The 15,522-nt window shown below is 38.4% G+C and overlaps 1 protein-coding gene and 1 pseudogene across 2 annotated transcripts in view; both read right to left on the bottom strand.

Annotated features, from left to right (window-relative positions):
* Nucleotides 1-15,522, bottom strand: part of ATF6 (activating transcription factor 6) — a 243,699-nt gene that overhangs the window by 96,177 nt on the left and 132,000 nt on the right. The window lies entirely within an intron of this gene.
* Nucleotides 1,821-3,422, bottom strand: LOC102183472 (annotated as a pseudogene). Its single transcript, XR_001917887.1, has one exon. The product of XR_001917887.1 is annotated as a proteasome activator complex subunit 3 pseudogene (transcript).

Below are 15,522 nucleotides of genomic sequence, written 5' to 3'. Positions count from 1 at the left end.
AGGGATGATTAGGATCAATGAAAAGAGTAGATAATTATGTTTTGATCCTATCTAAAGCAAGATGGCACCCCACTCCAGTACTCTTGCCTGGAAAACCCCTGGACGGAGGAGCCTGGAAGGCTGTAGTCCATGGGGTCACTTAGGGTCAGACACGACTGAGCGACTTCACTTTCACTTTTCACTTTCATGCATTGGAGAAGGAAATGGCAACCCACTCCAGTACTCTTGCCTGGAGAATCCCAGGGACAGGGGAGCCTGGTGGGCTGTTGTCTATGGGGTTGCACAGAGTCGGACACGACTGAAGTGACTTAGCAAAGCAAGATCTGAAGGTAGTTTCACTTATAGCAAGGAGTATATTCTTATAAAGATATTGCAAAAAAGGGGGGAGGGGAGTAGAATTACAAGCAAGTTTTAATAATAGATTCTAGACTCTCACTTGGACAGTTACCTAGTTTCAGAGGGTCTTATATTATGTGGGAAAAATTTCCAATGGGAAATACATTCTCATTTCTTACAAAAATAAATTTTATCCCTCATAATTTCCCTACCAAAAATTCATTTGAGAAATAATTTACTGCATGAAAGTAATACTATAAAATACATTAAAAGATTAAGGTCATAACTTATTATGCATAGTTTTAAAAAGCTTTCATAAGGATTCAGGGCACTGTTAGCTGAATGGGAAAAAGAAATGAAGCTGTCAATTACACATGGGAATAATCTCATTCCTGTATATAAAAAGGCAACAAAAGTAACTCCCACTCTTTCTTTTTCCAATTGTGTATTATATAACTTCCACAAATGCTGATTTTGAGTGACAAAGATCCTCAAATACTACTAATACTGAAAAAAAGTGAAAGTGAAAGAAAGTGAAAGTGAAGTAGCTCAGTCCTATCTGACTCTTTGTGACTCCATGAACTGTAGCCTGCCAGGTTCCTCCATCCATGGGATTTTCCAGGGAAGAATACTGGAGTGGGTTGCCATTTCCTTCTCCAGATCTTCCCAACCCAGGGATTGAACCTGGGTCTCCCACATTGTAGGCAGACACTTTACTGTCTGAGCCGAAGTCCCACTGAAAAAGTTTTCAATAAATATACTTCAGCTGACTGAAGTATCTTCATCACCAGATTAAGTAGAATTCTGGAAAAAAAAACAAAACAAAAAAAACCCACCATGGAAGAAAGATTCATCGCATCAATAACTGCAAGAAATTATCTGATGCATAAGGTGACTCAGGGTATAGTAATTTACCTTACCTGCAAATGAAATCTGGAAATGTTGGACTTGAAATATACCAACAATATAGATCACTACTGAGAAGATGACAATGGTTTCCCCTAAACTGGGCGGCAAAAGCAGGAAGGAGGAAAAAACCCAGTCACATTTTAGAGACTTTAGATTTAAAAAATGACCCATATAATTTGACAGGAAAACATTTAAGAAATAAGAAATATCTTAAGGGACAAAAAGGATACAGTAGTTGAAAATCAGTTGAGGGCAAAAAATGTGATATAAGCTTGAAGGACTTAGCAGGGACTTAAACAAAAGGATATTCAGAAGAAACTCTAAATTGTGTGTAAAAGTAAAATAGACGATGCTGAGATGGCAGAAGATTGTGCCAGGAAGCCATTTTCAGAGATTTCTCTTCAGTCTAAGGGAGGTATAGATGCCCATTTCTTTAGAACAACTGAGATCTATCCCTCTTTATATGCTCATTTTTCTTACACATCAGAGTTGAAAAATACCAAAGGTATGAGTCCAGCTGAGGAGGAGGAAAACCATACATCTGAAAATTAAAGTTCAGATAAGCACACAGGCCATCAAAAAATTATGTTTATTTCAATTTGCTAAACTGAAAGCATACAATGACCTAAATGCATCCCTTTAAACTCCTCTTCTTGCAAAAAACAAAAGATGGTATCAAAGGAGCATTTCTGAGGTTTGAACAAAGTAACAGAGGAGAACTTTAAGAAAAGCTTCATTGAACTTTCTTTAAATTTTTTTTTTAAAATTAACCCCTGAAACCATTCAGTATCACCAATGCCATAAAAAAAGAAACCTTGGCCAATATTCATCTATAAAGCTGTTTTTAAAATGGCCATCCTTTCTCCTTGACCAGCCTTACCACCTTCAACCAGATGGCTTGATCCCATTCTCTCACCCCAAAGAAAAATCAAATAAAAATTATACCAAGAGGATTTAGTATGAGGATAAGCTATACGAAACAGTCTCTAAAGAGTAACGCACATTTCCAGTTGTTTCATCACCTGTAGATAACCAGCCTTCTGGCTGCCTGAACAGCTCAGCCAACTCCTGAAGGAAAGTGGGGTGGAGAAAGGTCCTCAGTAAAGGTTGTCAGTGTTGGTGCTCCGAGGGGTCTTGATCTTCTCTATGTTTTTGAGGATTACATCATGCAAAGTGGCATACTGGTTCCGTACATGGAGCAGGATCTGGCGCACACTCAGGTACTCATTTTCGTCGACCTCCGCGACAGTGCGGCGATAATCTTCCACCTGGGGGTATTTCACTATCTTGGATACCAGCTTGGCTCGGGTGTTGTAGTAGGTGGAGAAGCGGCGTAGATAGGAGGCTGCTGTGCTCTCCACAGTCCACAGCTGGTCCACGGTGTCTTCCTGGATGGACACTCCGAAGTTGTTGCCGTCCTCCACCTTCGGGATGAGCAGCTGCACCCACATCCGCACGGTGTTGCACTTCTCTCTCAGCAGCTCGATCTCAGGCTTTACACGCTCAATCAGCTCCACCAGATGCTGGTTGCTTCGCAGAAGCTGTCCCTCGCCGCCGGGCAGTGCTAGTACCTTGATGGAGGACTGGGTCTGCAGAGGTGGCGGATCCCGGTTGGGCCCATCACCCACAGTGTCTGGGGCGATGAGGCTCTCTGGGGCTGGCACTGAACGGATTCTGGACAAGTCTTGCAGGCGGAGCTCCTGGACCCGACTATCTAGCTCCGAGAGCTTCTGAGGGAAGAAGGTGGACACTAGATCCTCGGCCTCCTGGGCGATGCGGGCCCGGAATGAATCTACTTTCGCCTGCACGTCCTGCTCTAGCTTCCGCGGAGAAGCCATGACCGCCAGGGGCATCAAATGTTGGAGCAGATACAGGTTTGGGCTTCCGGTGCCATCGCCAACTCCCAACAGACCAGGGCCCGCTAGGCCGAAGTGACGTCCTGGGGTCCCTGCGGACTGGCACGCGGCAGAGGCGAAGCTGCACGCTGACCACTCCCGATGGCGCCCTGGCCACATGTGTGGGAGGAGGCCCAGCCGGATCTAGTTATCTGGGCGGCTCATCTCCTATTTACTGGCCCCCACCGGCTGGAAGACAGTTCCAAAGAACATCGTTAAACTTAAGCTGTGAAGACGGAGGTCAAGGAAATCCACCGTCCTTAGATCCAGAATACACGATCTCTTTTGAAAGTCACCTCACAAAATGGGCTCCCAAGAGCAAGGCTCACTTCTGCTGTTGCTGCTAAATCACTTCAGTTGTGTCTGACTCTGTGCGACCCCATAGACGGCAGCCCACCAGGGTCCCCCATCCCTGGGATTCTCCAGGCAAGAATACTGGAGTGGGTTGCCATTTCCTTCTCCAATAGGATCACTTCTGAAGAGCCTTAAATCACATCTTTACAGGTAATCTGAGACTATCCATGCTTTCCCCTTAGAAAGTCAGAGGGCTTCCCTGGTGACTCACTTGGTAAAGAATCTGCCCCCACTGGGGAAGATGCGGGTTCGATCCCTGGGTTGGGAGGATCGCCTGTTGGAGGGCACGGCAACCCACTCCAATATTCTTGCCTGGAAAAGCCCCACGGGCAAAGGAGCCTGGTGGGCTACAGCCCACGGGGTCGCAAAGAGTCGGACAGGACTGAGCAACTAAGCATACATAAAAAGTCAGAAGCGAGTTCACTATTATATTTTTAATCAAGTTAGAAAATTTCTGAGATCTTCTATGGCTTACTTTATATAATTTTTAGTTTAAATAGCAAATGTTAAGTTACAGAACTTTTCTAAAAATTCATTTTGGTGAATAATTACACTTAAATCTAGACTATAGATTAAAGTAACAGATTTCCTGAATTCAGTAAATGTGTGGTGCTTACCAAGGTTAATATCCTTGTTTTTAGTAAGTACACACTACAGTATTAAGGGATAAAGTGGTATGATGTATTTTACCTATTCTCAGATGGTTCAGAAAAAGAGTGTGTATGTTTGTCAGTGTGTGCATGTGTATAGAGAATGAGAATGCTGAAGCATGTGGAGAAATGATAAAAATTGATGACTCTGTATAGATTGTATAAGAGATCAGTATTAGTCTTATAAATTCTCTGTAAGTTTCAACTTAATTCAAAATAAAAAGTGAAAAAACTACCTTTTCCTTAAAGGTTTCTGGAATCATAAAGACAAATTCTTTATGCCTTCTAAACGTTCACCCTATTTATTTATATTCATTTTCCTTTCCCTGAAATATTTTCCTTTTGTTCTTTGCAACCCACAGAGTAAAATCCATGCCACTCACTTTTATTCTAAAATTATTGAAGTTTAGGGTTTTGTTTTGTTTTTAAGGATTATTCTAAAGATGCTATAGTGTAGTTTCAAATGTAATTGTCACTTCAGTCAGGCTGTAAACTCCTTCAGGACAGAAGCCAAGTTTTAACTCATTTCCTTTACAGGTGCTCAATACATGCCTGATGGAAATGATCTTGACATAGTAAGATTTTAGCTAACTAGAACTTCAGAAAATCTAGAACCAAAAGGAAAATATCAACAAGACAAACATGTTACAGGTTGGGTCCCCGGTAAGCAGAGAAGTTGCTTAATGGAAGTTTATTAGGGAGTGTTCTTAAGATAAACACCTATGGAAAGGAAGAGACAGAACTGGGAGAAGTGGGATGTCAATGCAATCTCAGAGCCTTGACGGACCCCATGGGGAACTGGGAGATGCCCTTCAGAGTTATCCTGAGATGGGGTCAAGGCAGTTCTGAAGAGGGCTCTTTGGAGGCAGGACTTCTTGCAGTTGGGAAATAAAAACTTAAGTTCTGAGGAGAGATCTGGGGAGCTCATCACAGCTTCAACTACATATGTAAGACACTAAGATACTATAATCCAAATGGAAAAAAAATACCTCATTGGGGGTGGTGATGTGGTTGAAGAGAAGCATCAAGAAAGTCTTAGTAAAATTAACATGGTGATACTTTTAGATATGGCGAGATGAAAAAAAGCAGAATTCAATATTATGCAAGTTTTTTGGCTTAGGTAAATAATTTCTATTTATACTTATATTAAACTTATACTTATATTATACTTATATTATACTTATATTTATACTTATACTTAGTGACTCCTATGGGGTCACTAAGAGTCGGACACGACTGAGCGACTTCATTTTAACTTTTCACTTTCATGCATTGGAGAAGGAAATGGCAATCCACTCCAGTGTTCTTGCCTGGAGAATCCCAGGGACGGGGGAGCCTGGTGAGCTGCTGTCTATGGGGTCGCATAGAGTCGGACACGACTGAAGCGACTTAGCAGCAGCAGCAGAAAGAGGTGATTTAGATATACATACATTTTTTACATATACATATTTACATTCAAGTTATGAGAATTTAGATAGAGCTGTCAAACAGAAAAGAAAAAGCAGATTTTGAAACATGACCACAATTTCCAAAATGTTGATTTTTTTCATAGCTTTGGCTATAAAAGATTACATTAGGGCCAGCATGGAAATTCCTTTTTGTACCAATAACATTCTCAAAGGTATTAATATATATGGTTTAACAAATGGTTATTCTGTTTCTGAAGAGAAAACATTTCTAGCTGCTTTTTGTTTTAACTGAAGCATAGTTGCTTTGCACTGCTGTGTCAGTTTCTGCTGTACAGCAAAGTGAATCAGCCATACATATATCCCCTTCCAGTTGCTGTTTTAAAAAAGGAGAGAAGTTTCTTTCTGTTTATAAGTGATTAATGTAGCCATTTATGTGAAATTATTTTCTTTACTTGTCTAATGGTAAAATAGAAAATCCTTTGGGGGATTCACCTGCTCTTTTTTCTGATGTGATGTAAGAATTTTATTTATTTGTAATGTTTTCTGGTCTTGTTAATGAAAGTAGCAGTTGGTAGGAAAGCAATAGCTCCTAATTTTTCTTCTGCCATCAACCATCAGCGGTCAGTTTTAAAGATTATTTAATACACTTGCATGCCTTGATTTGACCCATGAAATTAACACTGAGTGCTAACAGGTGGAGGAAGGCTAGGGACACCTGTATAGAGTGTTGTCTCGTTCAGTTCAGTTTCTCCTTTCTCCACAGCCCAGTAGGGTTCATCATGAACTGATGCCAATAACAGACACCCCACTTGTCTTTTAGGAATACCAACAGATCTATGCATTGATTTGTCCTTTAAATATCTTCCAAATCTGAAACTGCCCTGTGAAGATAGGATTCTGTGGTGCTAAGTTCCACTTACAAAACTAAACAACCGTTGTTGTATCAACTATTGGAGACACCTGTAAGCTTGAGATATGGATTGGAATTTAATCTTCCAAAATAAGCTTTTTTTTCCCTCCACTGATTTCTGTCTATGAAAGTTAGAAGAAATATCATCAGTGGGGCTATATCTAGATAATCTTAAGACTCTGGTGGGTGGTAGTATTTCTGCCTTCATAAAATTCTTCAAATCTGGGTTGCAATGGATCTTACGTTATCTAGACCAAATGGTTTCATTTGCCACCTGTGAAAACCCCCAAGTGAGCAATTTCTAGGCCTGGGAAATATATCATGTCCTCTTCCTTCATTCGTCTTCCTAGACTGCTATAAGTAAAGGTACAGAAATAAACGGTCTGCAGTGCCTTTTTATCAGAATCAAGTCTCCACATCTAACATGGCTTTAAATGAAGTGAAAGAAATTGAATGTGTTAAGTCACTCAGTCGTGTCTCTTTGTGACCCCGTGGACTATCCTATCGCCTGCCAGGCTTCTCTGTCCATGGAATTCTCCAGGCAAGAATACTGGAATGGGTTGCCATGCCCTTCTTCAGGGGATCTTCCCAACCCAGGGACCAAACCTGGGTCTCCTGCATTTCAGGCAGATTTTTTTACTGTCTGAGCCACCAGGCAAGTCAAGTTGGCAATACAGCATTGTGGTTAAAGTTGGAAGTTAGTCATGTTCAGATCTTAAGCTTTGCTACTTATTGTGACTCTGGCTAAGTTATCTAACCTCTCTGTGCTTCATTTTCTTCATCTATAATAATATCTATAAAATTATTTTGGGGATTAAATTAGTTAATACATGTAAAGAGTTTAGCAGAGGGCCTGGAATATAGTAATTGTTCAATAAATGTTAGCTAGTATTGAAGGAGGGAGGGTCTATCAACAGTTCAAAATCTCTCTTTACTCTTTGGAGTAGAACTGTGTATTCTAGACAAACAGAACAAGTAAATTTTCTCATTCACTGTCTTATTATTTAGCAGTGGTGACTAACTGTACTACACAGTTGAATATAAGTATCTTTTTTTAATGGCTTGAATTTCTCAGATCATCAGTATTTAGAGTCCATATCACAGAGGGCATAGGTGAAGCAAGCACAAAGGTTTATTGGCTACCTTGGCTGAAAACTGTGTTTCTAAATAGAACCCCTTCTTGCAAAAGCTGTGTCTTTAGCAAGTTCACATTATTTTTATCTTACAAATTACATAATTGGGATAGTTTGGAAACAGTGATGTCTACTTTCAAGGGTCCTTAAAAATCACTGATTTTAACAAAAATCCAGATTTTCGGGTCCTAGATTCTTGACTTTTTAAGATGCTATGGCCAGTGACTCTCCATTCAAGTCACTGAGAGTTTCCTTGTTTACAAGTGCCTGGATCAATAATGTACTGGAGGACTTCCCTGGTGGTACAAAGGATGAGAATATGCCTGCCAATGCAGGGGACATGCATTGGATCCCTGGTCCAGAAGGATTGATTCCACATGCTGCGAAGCAAGTAATCCCATGTACCAAACTAATGAGCCCACGTTCTAGGGCCTGCGAGCTGCAACCACTGAGCCTGTGTGCTGCAACCACTGAGGCTTGTGCTCCACAACGAGAAGCCACTGCAACGAGAAGCCCGTGCACCACAACAAGGAGCAGGCCCCGCTCACTGCAACTACAGAAAGCCTGCATGCAGCAACGAGGACCCAGTGCAGCCCAAAAGAAATCAATTAAAAAAAATAATGTGCTGGACGAACAATTAATCTAGTTCAGTATTTTTCACACTGAAGCCCACTGGTTCCCTATAATTATTTGTGTGTCTTCATTTTGATGATAAATTAATTGATGTAAGCATATTCTGGATCATATTATAACTGCCATGTGATCTGGGGCCCAGCAATTACATTTTTATGATTATGATGGTACCAAGTATATCAACCTTAATTGATGAGAGAAGAGCCTATTAAGTGGTGTTGGTTTAGTTGCTAAGTTGTGTCCGACTCTTGCAACCCCATGGACTGTAGCCCACCAGGCTCCTCTGTCCATGGGATTTCCCAGGCAGGAATAATGGAGTAGGTTGCCATTTCCTTCTGAGAAAGGAGCCTATGAGGTATGATTATCCTTTTTTCCCTTCTCCCAAATAACTGTTAATCCAACAGAGCAAAAGGTTTCCTTAGTAGCTCAAATAGAGAAAATCTGTGGGAGAATTAATTGGAATTAATAATATGGAAATGTTTAATTAAAAATTAAAAGCACTTGCACCATGAAAGTCAGTACTTCACTTATCAGGAGTGACTTACACAAGAACATAGTCTATGACATAAATTCATGTTGTTGATTTGAATTATATTTTTGTAATATTATTTATATTTAATTTATATAGTTATATAATAGAATATTATTTTGGTTTAGTACTTGTAAACTAAAGTAGGGAATGTTTTGAGTTTTATGTTTATATGTACTTAATAAACATAAGTCAATGCTGGCAGAGAATTTCTTCCTTTAAAAGTAAAAATCCTCTTCTAATGCCTATGTGAACAATTCCAGAGTTATCTTTCTAAAATGTGTTTTTGATCAGATTTTTCTCAAATTCCTTAAGAATACCCTACAAGTTCCTTCATGACCTATTTTTTGCCATCTTTTATTTCCCAAAACCAACTCTACATTTCAATAACATGTCCTATGGTTTTACATATTCACCTTTCTCTGTGTAAAATGCCACACGCATCATTTTTCTCTCACTCTCTCTTACTCATCTTGCTATAATCAACTCAATAACTTTTCCTGATGCCACCTGCTTCCTTGTTAGATGAAATTATTGCTTCTGGCACAGGTTAAATAGTATAAGATCTACCTCATAAAGCTGTTGAAAGGATTAAATTAAATAACATATAAAGCATCTAGAACAATAAATTCTTCATGAATAGTAGTCATTTTATTTGTATCTTAAAGTACTCTGCATATATCTCTTTTATGGTCCCTGTCAGTATTGTAAGTTTGGATTTGCATGTCACTTTTCTTCACCATAAGTTCTTTGAGGATAAGCATTTTAGTTCTTTGATTTCTGTATGTCCTTTAGTAGCAGTCTGCCAGGTAACAATAAGTGTTCAACGAGTATTTACTGAATAATGAAGGAAGTAGAATAAAATTTACCACACAGGACCTAACTAGCAAAAGAGATGAGATTCTCAAGCAACTTATTTTTTCTTTTTCCCCTGAAAAATTGCTGAACTATCCTACGTCATATAAAAATCCATTTTAGAGATCTAATAGTGGTCTTCTGGGCTGAACTCTTTAGGGACTTATAGAGAAAGTAGGAAATATATTTCTTTTTTCTCCCATCAACAGCATACAGAGTTTTACATTCTGCTTTTGACTTTGGTAATATGCCAGAATTCTACCAATCACAGTATTGCTTAGTTCTAAAAAGGAGCTCTTACATAAACAACTGGAGTTGGTTCTTTAGAACAGTAGTTATGCATCACAATGTGTTTGTGCAAAATTAACACATCGGGAGTACTAGAGAGGTACACACACAAGGAATGCGGGTGGTGCTGGCTCTGACTCGTGCTCCTACTGTTTACTTATAGCTTCTTATTAGTATGGGATTTGTTTTATTTGGCAAATATACAAGATTTCACTGACTGAGAGAGGAAGATGTAAGAAAATGCCCAAGCATAAAACTTCTACAGCTGAATAATAATCTGTAACTCGGTGCTGTATCAACAGACTCCCCAGGGGCTGGTGCAAGCTGAAACCACTCCAGAATTACAAATTTCATGAGCTGCAGACTTTACTGCTAAAAGTAAAGTAGTGGTTAACTCAAGATTTTATTCTTCCACAGACACTTCCATTTATAAATGCTAAACTCACTAGTTGGGGCTAAATCTTTTGATTAGTATATAAAATATGTATGATGAGTTTCTAATTTCTGTAAATAATTTTCACCAGCAGAAATATTCAAATGTACATTTCAAAAACCAAACCAAAGAATGTATATGCTTCAACCTGAAAAAAATGTACTTTTTTAATGTTCATTTAAAATTACTCTGTCCTCTCACTTTGATTTTCCTTCTTAACCCTTATCACAAACTGAAATTCTATTACATATTTATCTATTTGTTGTTTCCAATGTCTAGAACATAAAATCAAGAGCTTTTTTGTTTTGTTTATTGGATTCTTTGCAGTGAGAACAGCTTGGAACATAATGGCTACTCAATAAATATTTTGTTGGATGAATGACAGTAAAGTTGTTTAAATCTGTTGATTTAAATAACTCTTTGAGGATAACTGCATTTGGAAAAACTTTTAAATTATGAAAGTAAGGTAATTATTCAAATAGTCGTAACTTAGTATGAATAAAGTTTTTTGAACAATAAAAGCAATCCTTAAATATCTGAAGAAAAAACGTATTATGACGATCTCTCATATTTATGTTTTCTCTTAAAGACAAAAGAGGCACTACTTGTTTTTTAAAAAATTGGATTTTGGTATTTATCGCTTCCATTTACCTTCTTAAAATATATGTTTTTTCCAAGATGAAAAGATTCATATTTTGATAGATGGAAAATATAACTCCTTAGCTTTCTATTTTCAACTTGGGTCAACTACACCAAATTGCAGTAAAGTTAAAAAAAAATACAGATAAAAAAAATTGAATTTGGACTTATTTTGGTTCTATTAAGTACTCTGCTTAAGGAGATACTATGCTTTCCTAAATGTAACCTGAACACAAAGTTGGTAAAATAATCCTAGGAGGATAATAGTTTTCAAAAAATTTAGCAATCATATATGCACAGAAATTAGGTTGATCACTTCTTTTTGTATGGTAAGTAATACATATACTTATTTTACTAAAAAATAAGATAAACTTCATAGCTAAAAAGCTGACCCCAAAGCCTCAGTCTTAAGTTGTTTCATCAGAATAGACCTGAACTATTTATAATCTGAATTCAAATTATTTTACATTAATTATTGATCTACTTAATAGCCTATGGTGGACTTCCCTGGTGGTCCAGTGACTAAAACTCTGAGCTCCCAATTCAGGGGGCCCATGTTTGATCCCTAGTCCGGGAACTGATTCCACATGCCGCAACTATGAGTTGGGATGCTGTAACTAAAGACCCTACATGCTGCAACTAAGACCCAGTGCAGCCAAATAAATAAATAGCTATATCTGTTTAAAACCTATGAGCTTCTATTATATATAAAAATGTCAGGTAACAGGTTTCATCTAAAAATGAATAACAGAATTAGAACCTCGCGCAGTAATGTCTATTAATACTAAACCTATGCTGACGTTAACTGTTTCAAAAACTATATATGATTTTATGTGTGCTATTAAAATTTATAGGAAAACAAGACTAGGTTTAAGCTACAAATATGTAATATTCACTACATCTTTTGGATGACCTATCACATCCATACCAGGCATATGGTTCCTATCTGATATCAATATGGAAAGGTCAGATTAAAGATGACAGTTTCTTTTCAATTATCAGCTGATGTTACTAAAATCATCAAAATGAATGTGACACAGTCAATTTGAATAAATCCTAAAAACAGCAGAAAACCTGGTGTCTAGTTCTATTACTTCGTTTTCTGTATGTAATCTAAGTATCTAGTTTCTGCAGGCATCACAAGAAATAAATATTGAAATAGAATTAATTTAGGAAATCACTCTGAAATCACTTTTTAAAAGACTACTGTAAGAAATTATAGACAACTGAGGGAGATTCTAGCTATCTTTCTGTTTGGAAGAGCTCTTCCTTTCAAATTATAATTTCCTTTACCCCCAAAAGGGATAAAACATAGGTCTAAATTATCTAAATAAAGCCTTCAAAAAACCTAATTAGATAATGGATAGTAATATAAAAGTCACTGTTGTAAAATCTTGCAGATTTCACACTCTTTCCATTTTGTTAATTTTATGTCTGTTGCTGAATGATAATGGCAAAAAATGAATCTTTATTCATTTTTTGGAGTTGAGGGTGGTACGGGATCATGGATGACTGTGCTATATCGAATGAAAAACAAACTCTCTCCCCTTGTCCTATCCATTTATAGGTTCTTCAAACTGTAGACATAGGCTTCAAAGGTCAGTCCCCTGATGACAGAGAAACAGACATATGCCGAACACCTACTATATGTTAAGTAGTATTCTAGTACCTGATTTTTTATATAAAATTTCTTAGCCTAAAAAGAGAGTATTATTAATATTACTGTATTAGAGATACTTAGGCTCTGAAAAGTATTTCCCTGAAATCTTTTGAGTTTGTAAGCAAGAGAACAATGCTGGTTGAAATCCAAATACATTTGACTCTAAAGCCCATGCTACATGATTTCCTACCAAAAAGAAAAAAAAAAAAAAAAAAAGGCTGTCTCAGCACCTCCAAAGTTATTTTCTCTATTATACTAAAAATTATGATGACTCATAGCTGATTGGAAATTTTTTTTCTTATTTCTGAATAAGGCTGCACAGTGGTACAGGATAAACTATCTATACCCTCTGTTATTTTTCTACTCTTTAAGCCAACGCCTAAAATATCTGTAGGTGCATGTGTATGCACATACATACACATATTCACACATTCATAATACATGTATTTTTAAAAGAATAATTCTAAGGTCAAATGCTATAGGTATTTTTTACTAAAAAAAGGGAGAAAAACATAGCAGATTAGACACAAAGTAGTAGACAGTTCTTTTTAAACTTTATTGTTAGCTCCTCTTTCACTTACTTTTCTGTGCATTTCCTAGCACTGAGATCTGCATTGGCACATGTTACGTGTTTATTTCATCTGGTCTCTAGAACCTTGGTTTGGCAATATCTTCTGCTACCCACTATACTTTTGCTATAATTACCTACAGTATATGTTATGTTTCCAAAAGAGTATATAAATAACATTTCATTGGCTAAGTAGAAAGGCAGGAAACTTGAGGTTGAAGGAGTTCAATCACAGGATACTGTTTTAAGAAGTTTCAGCAAAATGGACAACAAGAAAGTTTTAAGGATAACAAAAGAAAATAGCCTAGTATAGCTCAGCTGATAAAGAATCTGCCTGCAACACAGGAGACCCGCTTTGATTCCTTGGAAGGGAAGATCCTCTTTAGGAGGGATAGGCTATCCACTCCTGTATTCTTGGGCTTCCCAGGTGGCTCAGATGGTAAAGAATCCACCTGCAATGTGGTAGAGAATCCGCCCACAATGTGGGAGACCTGGGTTCTATCCCTCAGTCAGGAAGATCCCTTGGAGGAGGGCATGGTAACCCACTCCAATATTCTTGCTTGGAGAGTCCCCATGGACAGAGAAGCCTGGCAAACTAGTCTATAGGGTCACAAAGAGTTGGACATGACTCAGTGACTAAGCATATACCCTTTTAAGCTTGGCTTTAATTCTTTTATTAAAAGCTATTGGACATGAAGAAAAAGAGTTTTTATTTAATTTAGAAAAGGCACAGGAACCAGAGATCAAATTGCCAACATCTGCTGGATCATGGAAAAAGCAAGAGAGTTCTAGAAAAACATCTATTTCTGCTTTATTGACTATGCCAAAGCCTTTGACTGTGTGGATCACAATAAACTATGGAAAATTCTGAAAGAGATGGGAATACCAGACCACCTGACCAGCCTCTTGAGAAACCTATATGCAGGTCAGGAAGCAAGTTAGAACTGGACATGGAACAACAGACTGGTTCCAAATCGAGCAAAAAGTACGTCAAGGCTGTATATTGTCACTCTGCTTATTTAACCTATATGCAGAGTACATCATGAGAAACGCTAGGCTGGAAGAAGCACAAGCTGGAATCAAGACTGGCGGAAGAAATATCAATAACCTCAGATATGCCGATGATACCACCCTTATGGCAGAAAGTAAAGAGGAACTAAAAAGCCTCTTGATGAAAGTGAAAATGGAGAGTGAAAAAGTTGGCTTAAAGCTCAACATTCAGAAAACAAAGATCATGGCATCCGGTCCCATCACTTCATGGGAAATAGATGGGGAAACAGTGGAAACAGTGTCAGACTTTATTTTTTGGGGGCTCCAAAATCACTGCAGATGGTGACTGCTGCCATGAAATTAAAAGACACTTACTCCTTGGAAGGAAAGTTATGACCAACATAGATAGCATGTTCAAAAGCAGAGACATTACTTTGCCAACAAAGGTCTGTCTAGTCAAGGCTATAGTTTTTCCAGTGGTCATGTATGGATGTGAGAGTTGGACTGTGAAGAAGGCTGAGCACTGAAGAATTGATGCTTTTGAACTGTGGTGTTGGAGAAGACTCTTGAGAGTCTCTTGGACTGCAAGGAGATGCAACCAGTCCATTCTGAAGGAGATCAGCCCTGGGATTTCTTTGGAAGGACTGACGCTAAACTCCAGTACTTTGGCCACCTCATGCGAAGAGTTGACTCATTGGAAAAGACTCTGATGCTGGGAGGGATTGGGGGCAGGAGGAGAAGGGGACAACAGAGGATGAGATGGCTGGATGGCATCACGGACTCGATGGACATGAGTCTGAGTGAACTCTGGGAGTTGGTAATGGACAGGGAGGCCTGCTGTGCTGTGATTCATGGGGTCGCAGAGTCGGACATGACTGAGCGACTGAATTGAACTGATAGAGCTTCTCCATCTTTGGCTGCAAAGAATATAATCAATCTGACTTCAGTGTTGACCATCTGTTGATGTCCATGTGTAGAGTCTTTGCTTGTGTTGTTGGAAGAGGGTGTTTGCTATGACCAGTGCGTTCTCTTGGCCAAACTCTATTAGCCTTTGCCCTGCTTCATTCCGTATCCCAAGGCCAAATTTGCCTGTTACCCGAGGTGTTTCTTGACTTCCTACTTTTGCATTCCAGTTCCCTATAATGAAAAGGACATCTTTTCTGGGTGTTAGTTCTAAAAGGTCTTGTAGGTCTTCACAGAATTGTAGGCAGACACTTTACTGTCTGAGCCACCTGGAAGTCCTGGCTTTCTTATAATATCTCAAATAAAGCTTCATTCTATGAGGCCAGCCTCACACCGAAACTGATCACCAAGACACTACAAAAAAAGAA

Source organism: Capra hircus, chromosome 3, assembly GCF_001704415.2.
Source record: "Capra hircus breed San Clemente chromosome 3, ASM170441v1, whole genome shotgun sequence".
Taxonomy (NCBI): domain Eukaryota; kingdom Metazoa; phylum Chordata; class Mammalia; order Artiodactyla; family Bovidae; genus Capra; species Capra hircus.
Note: the sequence above shows the minus strand (reverse complement) of the source record. Positions and strands in the feature narration are given on the sequence as shown.